Source organism: Lactuca saligna, chromosome 5, assembly GCF_052625555.1.
Source record: "Lactuca saligna cultivar CGN05327 chromosome 5, ASM5262555v1, whole genome shotgun sequence".
Taxonomy (NCBI): Eukaryota; Viridiplantae; Streptophyta; class Magnoliopsida; order Asterales; family Asteraceae; genus Lactuca; species Lactuca saligna.
The window spans coordinates 225,928,247-225,939,432 of record NC_136421.1 but is presented as its reverse complement, the minus strand read 5'-3'; the positions used below and the strand labels follow the sequence as shown (position 1 = coordinate 225,939,432).

At 33.8% G+C, this 11,186-nt stretch overlaps 1 long non-coding RNA gene across 8 annotated transcripts; it reads left to right on the top strand.

Moving 5' to 3' along the window:
• The first annotated feature begins 6,839 nt into the window (after positions 1 to 6,839).
• LOC145045599 (uncharacterized) lies at positions 6,840 to 9,271 on the top strand. Of its 8 annotated transcripts, XR_013681857.1 has the most exons (6): positions 6,840 to 7,067; positions 7,569 to 7,724; positions 7,803 to 7,867; positions 8,521 to 8,620; positions 8,713 to 8,783; positions 8,959 to 9,271. It is a non-coding gene; the product is annotated as an uncharacterized LOC145045599 (long non-coding RNA). The 8 variants fall into 8 exon arrangements; XR_013681856.1 differs by having other exon boundaries at positions 8,713 to 9,271; XR_013681858.1 differs by having other exon boundaries at positions 7,561 to 7,724; positions 8,713 to 9,271.
• The last annotated feature ends 1,915 nt before the right edge of the window (positions 9,272 to 11,186 follow it).

The following is an 11,186-nucleotide window of genomic DNA, read 5'->3' as shown; positions in this document are numbered from 1 at the left end:
CGGTTGTATGTACTCTGAAGGAACTCGATGAATTGTTGGATGCACTCGACGAGTTGGGCTCAACATGGACTGTTGACCTTGACTTTGACTAGGGTTGACTTTAAGGGTATATATGGTATTTTGGGATTTTGACAAGTTAAACACATGATGATTATAGGCAGTTGAGTTGGACCTGTACGTTGGGACTTATCTGATCTTATCTTGTCAGTTCAGCATTCTCGAGAGGTGAGTCTCCTCACCATACCAATGGGTCGAAGGCACTAAGACCGACCCATTTTATGATATGCGGTACACTAGTTGAAGTTGTATTATATGACATGATAGTTGGTTATGTGTTAGGAAGTATGCTATTTATATATGTGGTATGCTTGTATGGAAGATCATGGGAGAGCCCATTGCACCCCGTATGTAATACCATGTGGAGAGCCCATGGCTTTCCTATTAAAGACCATGGAAGAGCCCATGACACCCAAATATAAGACCATGCAGAGAGCCCATGACTTTCCAATTAAAGGCCATGGGAGAGCCCATGACACTTAGGTGTAAGACCATATGGGGAGCCCATGGCATCCTGGACTAAGACCCTGGGGACGTGCCCATGACATCCCTATATGTTGTATGCATGGATTATGTGGTTTATGTAGCTTTTATAGTTAATATGGATTGTGTGATTATGGGATTGTGTGGGGTATGCTATGGGGAACTCACTAAGCATTAGCTTACAGTTTGTTAATTGTTTCAAGTACTTTTGAGCCCAAGGGCAAGGGAAAAGCTTGATGGCGCGACATGCACTCTCTCAGGCGTTTTATAGGACACCTTGACATTTGAAATAAAAATATTGATATTATAAATTTGAAAACAATTGTTCTAGTGATTTTGTGGTTTATTGGAAGTGTTTTGATTATTTAAAAATGAAAATTTTGTTTTAAAAAAGAAAAAAAATGGGTTGTTACAAGTAGCCCGTTGCTAGACGCCAACTATTGTCTATGTTGGTCTGTAATAAATTTTGTGTAAGTGAGAGATTGTTGAATCTATATGCCCAAGAATAATTATTGAGTGATATTGCTAAAAACATATGATCATGTAGGGTCACACCTTTATCAAGTTGACACATTTTGTATATTTATTATTAATATGGTTATTAATAAACAATATCAATTCTTGTATTTAATTAGGGAATAATTATCGTTTTGTGAAAATAACAATTAAAAGAGAATATAACTAGTTATTATATCATATGGTATAATAAAATAAGTCTATGTACAAAGTTTTGGATACTTTGGATAACAATGATTAAGTTAATAAGTTAACATAACATGGTTAATAAACTAACTAGACAATTTTTGTCTCCATTAGAAGGTATGGCTGAAAGTTCATGGAGCATGGGAGGTTGCTTGTCAACCTCCCACCTTTGTTCCCCATGCTTCTGAAAAGCTACCAATACTCTATGTTATTATAATCTAAAGTTATGTCTTGCATGAAAGTAAAAAAGGAAAGCTTGTGCATGAGTTTTTGGCTAGTTTTTTTACTAGTTCTCTACTCTTTCCTTCTAGTGGCTGAAACCACTATTCCCTTATTCACTTTTATATCTCTTTTGAAGCTAGTTTAGTGATTAAAGCTCCATTGAGTTGTCTCCTTTAGGGCTTATTTGAGTTAAGTGCTTAAAGTCTTAAGACACTCAATAATACAAGAAGGAACTAGCATTTCAAGTGTCTTAATCTTGACAGTGGATACTTGTAGATAAAATCATACTCTTTGATTTTTCTATCTTCAACAACACCCTAAAAGCAAGTGGATTCAAAGGCTCTAAATTTTATTATTCTAACACACTTTATGGTTGTTTTTAATATAATTCTAACCTCTATAAATGGATCCCAAATGGTTTGGTTTTGTTATAAACTAAAAAATAAACGCCTTATTTTTAAAAGTTTCCATTGCAGTTTTTATGAAAAAGTAACTTATATTTTATATCAAAACCTATCAACTTGTATATGTTAGATCTAGTATCGTTGTGAGTTTTGTGCTTTTGTCCCCCATAGTATTTGTACACATTTAACGATTTAAAAATGATATTGTTATTGGAATTTTTTGGTACGTTGCAAGTTGGTATCAAATGATTGATTTAAGTGATTTGGGCACATTCTCGGGTGTGTTTGAACTCACATTGAGGAAACAGTAATATTTTTGAAAGAAAATAAGTTTTCTAAAAAGATTTTTACTGAGAACGGGGTGCGATACGTGTAATCATCCGAGCTCAAGTAGGTGATTCCCATAATACCCATACTAGTTGATATTTTGTATGTGTTATAGAATGTTTTACATGCTCATAATTAGCATGAGGATATGTTCAGGGTTGCATGCTAGAATACCTATTAGGAATAATGCATTTTGATGTGTTGTGGCCTATCGAGTTCTACTGCTCGAAAGCTACTTGCTTTGTGCTTTGTAGGACTCATATTGATGTGAGTTTAACTATTAATTGAATACGTTAAGCTACATGCAACAAATGTTAAATAATTTTAGAATGATTGGTTAGACTTCATTGTGTAACTCTCATCTGGGTATAGCTGTTGTAAGGTTGGGTTTTTAGTCGAAAGATTATTTAAGGGAATGGGCTAACCGGGTTCCCCAAAACTATATCCTCTTCATTAACTGTAAGACCCAACTCACAATGAAAACCATTTAAATCTGAAAACTCTCAAAACTAGAACTAAAACCTAATTCCAATATACTCCCAAAACCGGGAACCCATTAGTCTAAACTATAGAAACCATACTTTAAGAGTGAGGATCATCCTTTCGTCGTACTTGCCCCTAGTTCATGTCTATGATCACCACCAAACCATGCTTAATGAATACCCAAAACATCTCGTTCGTGAATTACTGAATTTCAACCAATCTTAAATATGGAAATCATGCCCAAAAGACCTCAAATACACACTTGACCTCTTGACAAGTCATCACTAACTTACCGCTTCCACGAGTGTAATAATGATCAATCCAAAAATCTCGCATTGCATCTAACTCCCATGTCAGTTTAGGTGGACAACCACTTGACAAATCCTTCGAGACATTTATCACAAACTTTATGACCCGAAGTTTTAGGATCAATACCCAACATTGGAAACCAAACTCCTCATTGGTCCACAAGCAAACCAATGGTTTGAATGGTTTTCGTTTTGTGGATAATACCTGTCTCCGATAGGAGAGGATCAACTGGTTCCGCACCGGGTCAGATGAAATATCCATCCCTACTCCAAAGTCCACATCAACATCTTAAGTTTGTTGATTCGTATTTCTTCTAACAAGTTGGACGATCCATTTACTTATGAACTAGGCTGCAAGTAGGCGTGTGCAAAAAAACCGATTCAGGAACCGAACCGGAAACCGATTTAGGCATGAATCGGTTCACTTAAGAACCGAACCGCATATGAACCGAACCACCAGATTCGAACAATTCGCCCTTTTTACCATTTAGACCGGTTTGGAACCGGTTTTTTAACCGATTATGAATCGGTTTGCTGAACCGGTTTTGAATCGGTTTGAACCGGTTTTCGAGAGTTACCGTTTTTTTGTCTTTTCCTAACGGCTATATAGTCGTTTGAGGTTGTTGGGGATCCGATTTTGGCTCTTTTTTAACCATATTAACCATTCCTTATAGTATACATATATATATATATATATATATATATATATATATATATATATATATATATATATATTAGATATTTAGGTCTCAACTTTACCTTAACCATTCCTCAAAAAACATCTCTTAGTTCAAAAAACCCTCTTAATTCAAACAATGGATTCAGCTTCCATTAGTGTTGGAGATTCATCAAACAATCCTACCGTTGTTAGCATCAAAGAAGCAAATAGAAATCCGACTATTTGGTGCAACTATGATTTGTGTGTAATGTCGAACGGTACAAAAAGAGCGCGATACAAGAAATGTGGTGCTTTTTTTTAATGAAGATGAGAATTCGACATTGAAAACTCATACGACCAAAAGATGCCCCGCGGTGAAATTTGGGCCGGGACATAATCAAACAACAATGGCGAATGATGCAACATTTGGAGTTACGATTTGGCTAAAATTCGGGATAGGATGGCGAAGTTCGTGATTCAAGAATGTTTGCCTTTTGACCACTTCGACAATAAACGATTGACTTCACTCATCCAAGATACTCTCCAACCATGATATTCCCATGTGATTCGTACTTCTATTAGATGCGATTGTATTGAAATGTGAAAACTTGCAAAAAAATGAATTGATTTTAAGATTTCAATCTTTAGAAACCGGTGTGAATTTAACTTGTGATGCTTGGACGGCTCATCACGGTTCACCGGATGCGTACCTTTGTGTTACCGCTCATTGGATTAATCCAACTAATTGGGTAATGATGAAGCGTACGATTACATTTGAATTGTTTGAGTACCCGCACACCGGTAGAAACTTATTTAAAATTTTAGATTGTGTGATCAAAACTTATAAACTCGAAGGAAAGATTTTCTATATCTTTTGATAATGATTCAAACAACACTGTTGTGGTTAGACAACTAAAACTAAAATATAAACCAATTTGCGATGGTGTTTTTTTTCATAGCCGATATGTTGCACATATCATTAATTTGGTTGTGCAATATGGATTAACTAGCATTGAAACTATAAAAGATGGTTTCAAAGACATGCTTAAAGATATTTTTAGTTCTAGTAACACTCGATATCATAATTATATGCAATTTTGTGTCGATGCGAATGCCCTCTTTTTAGGTCCGAATTGGGAAAATAATACCCGATGGAACTCCCCTTGCAAAATGTTTGAATGTGCCTTACATCAAAAAGATACTTTAAAAATGTTCCATGATAACCTTGCGAACCGTAATAAGGTTACAACTTATCCGAAATCAAGTTGGGATACTATCAAATTGTCACGGACATGCTTGATGTTTTTAAAAAAGCAACTCCTTTTTTATCGGGGGTTTATTATCCTACAAGTTGTTTAGTTTTAAACCAAAATTTTTTAATGTGTGCGAAAATAAATGAGTTTGAAATGAGTAGCACAATGTTTGCTAATATGATGAGACCGATGAAAGCAAAGTTAAAAAAAATATTTTCAAGAAATGCCTCCCATTATTATTTGTTCCGTTGCTTTGAATCCGGCTCTAAATGTTTGGGAGGTCGAGACTTTAATTGAAAATATTTGTTACGATTTGGGTTTATTGGATGATGACATGGATTATGCATCAAAGGAAGTTTCAAAATTTAACAAAGTTTTTCAAAATTTGTTTGAAGTTTATTTAACAAAATATGGTTCAACAAACATTCATGACATGATGAAAAATACGGGAGGCATCTGGATCCACTTCTCACCAAAATAACGAAACAATTAGGCTTTATAATACATTGAGGAATGAAAATTCTAAACGAGCTCGGTCTAACACCCCTAGTAGCGAGCTCGGAAGGTACATTGATTCCGATTTCTTGTCTCAAATGAGTATTCAAGAGTTTGAAAATTTTGATATTTTGGCTTGGTGGAAAGGAAAAGAAACCCAATTTCCGATTCTAACTGTTATGGCCCGTGATCTGCTAAGCTCCCGAGCTTCTATGGTAGCTTCGGAATCGGCTTTTTCTGTTAGTGGCAGGGTAATATCACCAAGAAGAACAAAACTAACCCCTTTGTCGGTGGAAATGTGCATTTACTTGAAATGGTACGTTGATGGCGTGGGACGGATACAAGACGTTGAAGTACTAGAAGGCACATCATTGCATGCCGAAGCACGAGTACATGAGGAAGAAATAGCGATGAGAATGTCGGTGTCACTCACACTAGAAGAGATCGAGTATGAGAGAGGATTACACAACGATATGACGGATGATGAATAAATACAATGATTATGGACTTGGAATGAAGACTACGACGGCAACAATGTTTTATATTTGAAGATGTATTAGTTTGACAATTTGGATGTTTTATGTTTTTATGTTTGAAATTGTATTATGTATTTCCAATATAAAAAAAATGAAAAAAATGTTGAAAATTGCTCAAAAAATATGTTGATTCCAGTTGAACAATTTTGTACATACATTATGTTTTTGTACATACACAAAAACATTAAATTTAAAACCAAAAAAAAAAAAGTTGATACATCAAAGGATATAGAAACAAAAGAAAAAAAAAATTAAAAAAACCTTTTGGGATATATATATATATATATATATATATATATATATATATATATATATATATATATATATATATATATATATATATATATATATATATATATATATATATATATGGACGTGTATATGTATGTGTGTTGTGAGTAATACCATAAGGCTTTATGCCTTCCCAATTCCTTCAACCCCAAAAACCTATTGTGAAGCGTAAACTTTTTTTTTATGGTTAAACACAATCAATAACAATATAATTTAAACAAAAAAAACTCATTCCTATTTTACATTTATTAGCCCAAAAACAAAAAAAAGAAAAAAGAAAATTAAAAAACCATTATATCCGCCGAACCGGTTTTTTCTGAACCGGTTCATTCAAACCGAACGGGTTTACATATGTTCGAATTGTTTTGGAGCTGGACCGGTTTGGAACCGAACCGGTTTTAACTACGTTGACCAGAATCGAACCGGTTTTCTAAATCGGTCCGATTCATAAAATAAACCGGTTTGTGGATACATAGCTGCAAGTGTTTACTTCTGAACTAGGCTGCGAATGTTTGGGCTGCTTACCGTTTTGGGCTTACAATTTTGGCAGCGTATCCATATTGTGAATCCAGATTTCAATCGGCTCGGATGTAAAAACTTCTTCTTTTTACAGAGTGAAATACCTGTTCCTCTGGTCTCCATTGAGCCCACTCTCATTTTCTTGATTCCCAATGCACCGCTTCATCTATCAACTATGGAAATACAAAACGAAATCATAAAATAACTTGCGTCTTCCACCCCGTTGTCCTTCATTTATCAATCGTCTCTTCTTTTCTTCACCACCATTAATGGCTCCAGCATCTACATCTACCCTCTCCGATTCCAAATCGATCTGCTCTCCTCCACAGGTCAGTAATTTATATCTTTTGTATCTTGATTTCCATCTGGTTTACAAAGGTACGTCGATGGCGACACTTAAATCAAGAAGCAATCGACTGATTCATGAGCATTCCCGTTTTATCTGAGTCGGTCCACCCTCTTCAGTGCCTTCGCCATTTCCAAGCCTTGGACAGTCACTCCAAGCCTTCGCCATCTCCATCTGCCCTCTTCAGTGCTGCACCACCGCCACACCTGTCCACTATCTTCATTCAAGAAACCTCCTTATTTTCAATTTATCAATCTGTGTCCGACTCTCCTCTTCCTCTTTTTATCGTCTATTCATAACATCCTTCTCGTTGAAGTTGGAGCAAACAAAGAAATCACCTTGATCTATCACCAAGATTATGATTCTTTGCGTCCTTGATTCCTTGAAAACCAAACTGCCTTCCTATGAGAACAAGGAGAACTGATTAGTCTTTGTTACTTTGTAAGTTAGATGGTTGTCTTGTTTTTTGATTTCAGTTTTATAGGTGTGTGTGCCTTCGGCTACAATTGAAGGAAGATAAAGGAATAGTGAGAAAAGGGAATGATTTTCAAGATACAGAGAGATGAAGAAGGGAAATGGTAGAGCAAAACAATCGTCAATGCTTTCACAGGTGCCTTATATGGCCATGAGCTTATTACAGGTCTGAAATTATAAAAGGTTAGACATGTAGCCATCTTCATCTATCAATCAGTTTCTGTATTTCCTGACTATCTTTTAGGCTTATTACCATTGCACGTTCTCATTCTCAAAGGGATTATGCTCGCACAATGGGCGGAAGTCATGGTAAGATCAATTTGATGAATATTTTGGTTCTTGTTTATGGGTTATGATTATGAATGCGTGATGTCTAAATGAAATATAAAGTTCCCCAATTCCTAGCTCTGAATGTGTGTTTTTATACTGTTTTTGATAATTAAAGTGATAATTCTTACTTGTGTAGGCCGAAGAAGAAAGTGATCTTTCTCTGTTTGTTGCAGTTACTTTAACTCCTACTAAATTGTGGTTGATTAAAGACAAAATGAAGTAATAATTATTAAAGTACAAAATTTCAAGATCGAATCCTAATTTTCAACTCCCAATTTATGATCGGCGCATTTGGTTTTCATTTTCTTTTACGAAACTCTTTTTTTTTTTTCCGTCTTTGCTATGATGGGATGTAGAGCATGTTGCTTACAACAAAGAGTCAAACCCTTCAATGTTGAATTTGGGTGTCGATGCTTAATTTTCTATATCAGTCAGTTGTTTTGAGTTACAGTTAATTTTCTTTTTTGATGAAATCTCAATTCTTATTGTAGCATTTTAATCTTTATCAATTACTATATAAGGGTTTTCTATTTTCTTCAATAAGTACTAGAATTTCTTCGAATTACTTCACATACAATTCTATAATTTCAAAGTACAATGTCAATTCACAGCTGCTCTTTAAAAAATGTCAGGAGTGGATGGTGCATTTCTACCCCAACAGTTTGTTCTTATCTTCTTAACGTCACTGCTGTAGCAAATAAATACCATTTACAATGCACATTTAAAAAAAATGTATATAGTATCCTATATTATTAAGGCTCTGTTCTTTTTTCCCTCTTACTTGTTTTTGTCACATAATCTGAATATATTTTGGTATGTTCAAGGGACGAGGAAATGATGGAAATGTGAGCGAAGGGGAGTACACCGACTCATACTAAAAAGTTTCTATAGCAACGTATGTTTTTTATTTTTTTCTAATGGAGAATTCTACTTTCATTTAATATTCTTACAAATGTGTACTTTTAAGAAGTTTCTTATTAACCGTTGGTTTTAAAAAATCGACCCAATTATAACATTCTACTTTCTATATTTTTCTTATTAAAATAATGTACTTTGAAACATGTACCCAGATTTAACATTTTACTTCGGGTACACTTCCTTTTTTGAAGTCAAATGCAAGAAAAAGCAATATATTAGGCTGTCCGGTATGGTTGCAACGGATGGGTTCGTGGTCTAGCTGGCCACGAACCACGACCGTGCACACCATCCCGGTGGCTAGTGGTCGTGGTCGTGACGAGCCGTGGTTGGGACAACGAATGCAAACGGAAATTGTGATTGGGTGGCACAGTAACGGTCATATTTTAGGGTTAATTTTTTTTTAAAATTACTATTCAAACAACATTAAACCACTTCTATAAATACCACATTTATTCATTCATTTTACTCACACAATTCTTTTCTTCTTCTCACAATCACACACTTCTTTTGCTTCATAAACTCAAAGCCAATGGCTCTTAAAAGGATGAATTGGTCAGAAAATAAAGAAGAGAACTTATCATTAGCCTGGGTAGCTGTTTCAGAAGACCCATAAATACCTCCTAATTTTTGGGCAAAAGTTGGAAACGTTTTCCATGATTTAATGGGTTGCCAAAATCGTAAGCTTGATGAAATATGTTTCAAGTTTCGCGACATGAGGGTAAAATGCCTTGAATTCAATGGGATTTATAACTTTGTTATAAACAACGTGGACGAAGCCGACCCGTTTGTTGTGGCTATGCACCAATATGAAGACACGAAACACACGCCGTTTAAACACGTTAAAGCTTGGCGAAAATTAAGAAAGTCTCCAAAATTTTGTCATTAACTAGTTTAAGTTCTTTGTGGTTGTATTTTTATTTTTTATTATTAATATTTTTTTATTTTATGTTGTGTGTTTTAAATTAATGTAATTTTTGTTTCATCAAATAAAAAACTAGTTTAAAAAAAATATATGTTTTATTGTGTTTGTGAATTAAATTTAAATAAAAAACTAATTTAAAAAAATATATGTTTTATTGAATAAAAAAATTTGTTTTATTGAATAAATAATTAATTTAAAAAAAATATGTTTTATTGTGTTTTAATGTATTTTTGAATTACATTTAAATAAAAAAATGAAATGGAGTGGTGTGTTTAGTGGTAAGTATTCCATAGTTAGTGGTAGAGAATATGGTGCTGATGTGGTACCCACCACTTATATGGTATGTAGTGTATATAACGGATGGTCATATCAAGCAAGCCTTTAATTTTGCTTTTCCTTGAATCTAACAAGGAAGGAAGTAAAAGTATATTTTTAATATTACCAAGAAAAAAAAGTATCAATTGAAGTTACATTGTTGGTATAAATCGTGTCATTTTTTGAATGATTTAAAATTAGCTTATTTATAGTTCTCGAGGGCCAAAGGCCACGATTATCACGGCCTTTTAAATTCTAGAATAGTCTCTCTCTCTCTCTCTCTATATATATATATATATATATATATATATATATATATATATATATATATATATATATATATATATATATATATAATTTCAGTGAATTGTTTACTTCCGATTTAAAAATAAAAATACGTTTTGATTTTCGGTTACGGTATAAAATATTGTTGCTTTCCGTTAAATTGAAAAGTATGTTGTAGTTTTATGTTAAAGTTGATAGCTTGTTTACTATTTGGTGTCCTCGAACAATGCAGCGGGTGTTGAATATGAGGGCAACAATTTAGTTCCTTTGAACTATAGGAGTGACGATTATAATAGATGCACATTGTTTTGGGTTTAAAATAAAAGTACCAACTAAAATGATTTCGATATGAGAGCAATAATTTACTATTTGGTGTACTCGAACAGTGCAGCGGGTGTTGAATATTGTACTCGAACAGTGCAGCGGGTGTTGAATACGAGGGCAACAATTGAGTTCCTTTGAACTATAGGAGTGACGATTATAATAGATGCAGATTGTTTTGGGTTTAAAATAAAAGTACCAACTAAAATGATTTCAATATTGGTTAAAATCCATTTAATCAGTTTCGATTATCAGTTAAATCGGCTAATCCGTTGAAATATGTAGAAAATATGTTGATCAAATTATAATTATACATCATATTTTAGTCATTTTATAACTGCCATATATTATAAGTTTATTTGTTTATTTATTTATTTATTTATTGTTATTATTATTATTTTTAAATTCAAAACATAATCCTATGGAATGGTTTGATTAAATTCAACGGTTAAATTCGGCCCTCATAAATAAGATCTCAAAGCGGAGGATAGAGTTAAAATAAATCTAATGTTTTTAGACGTCATTATAGGCAAAAAA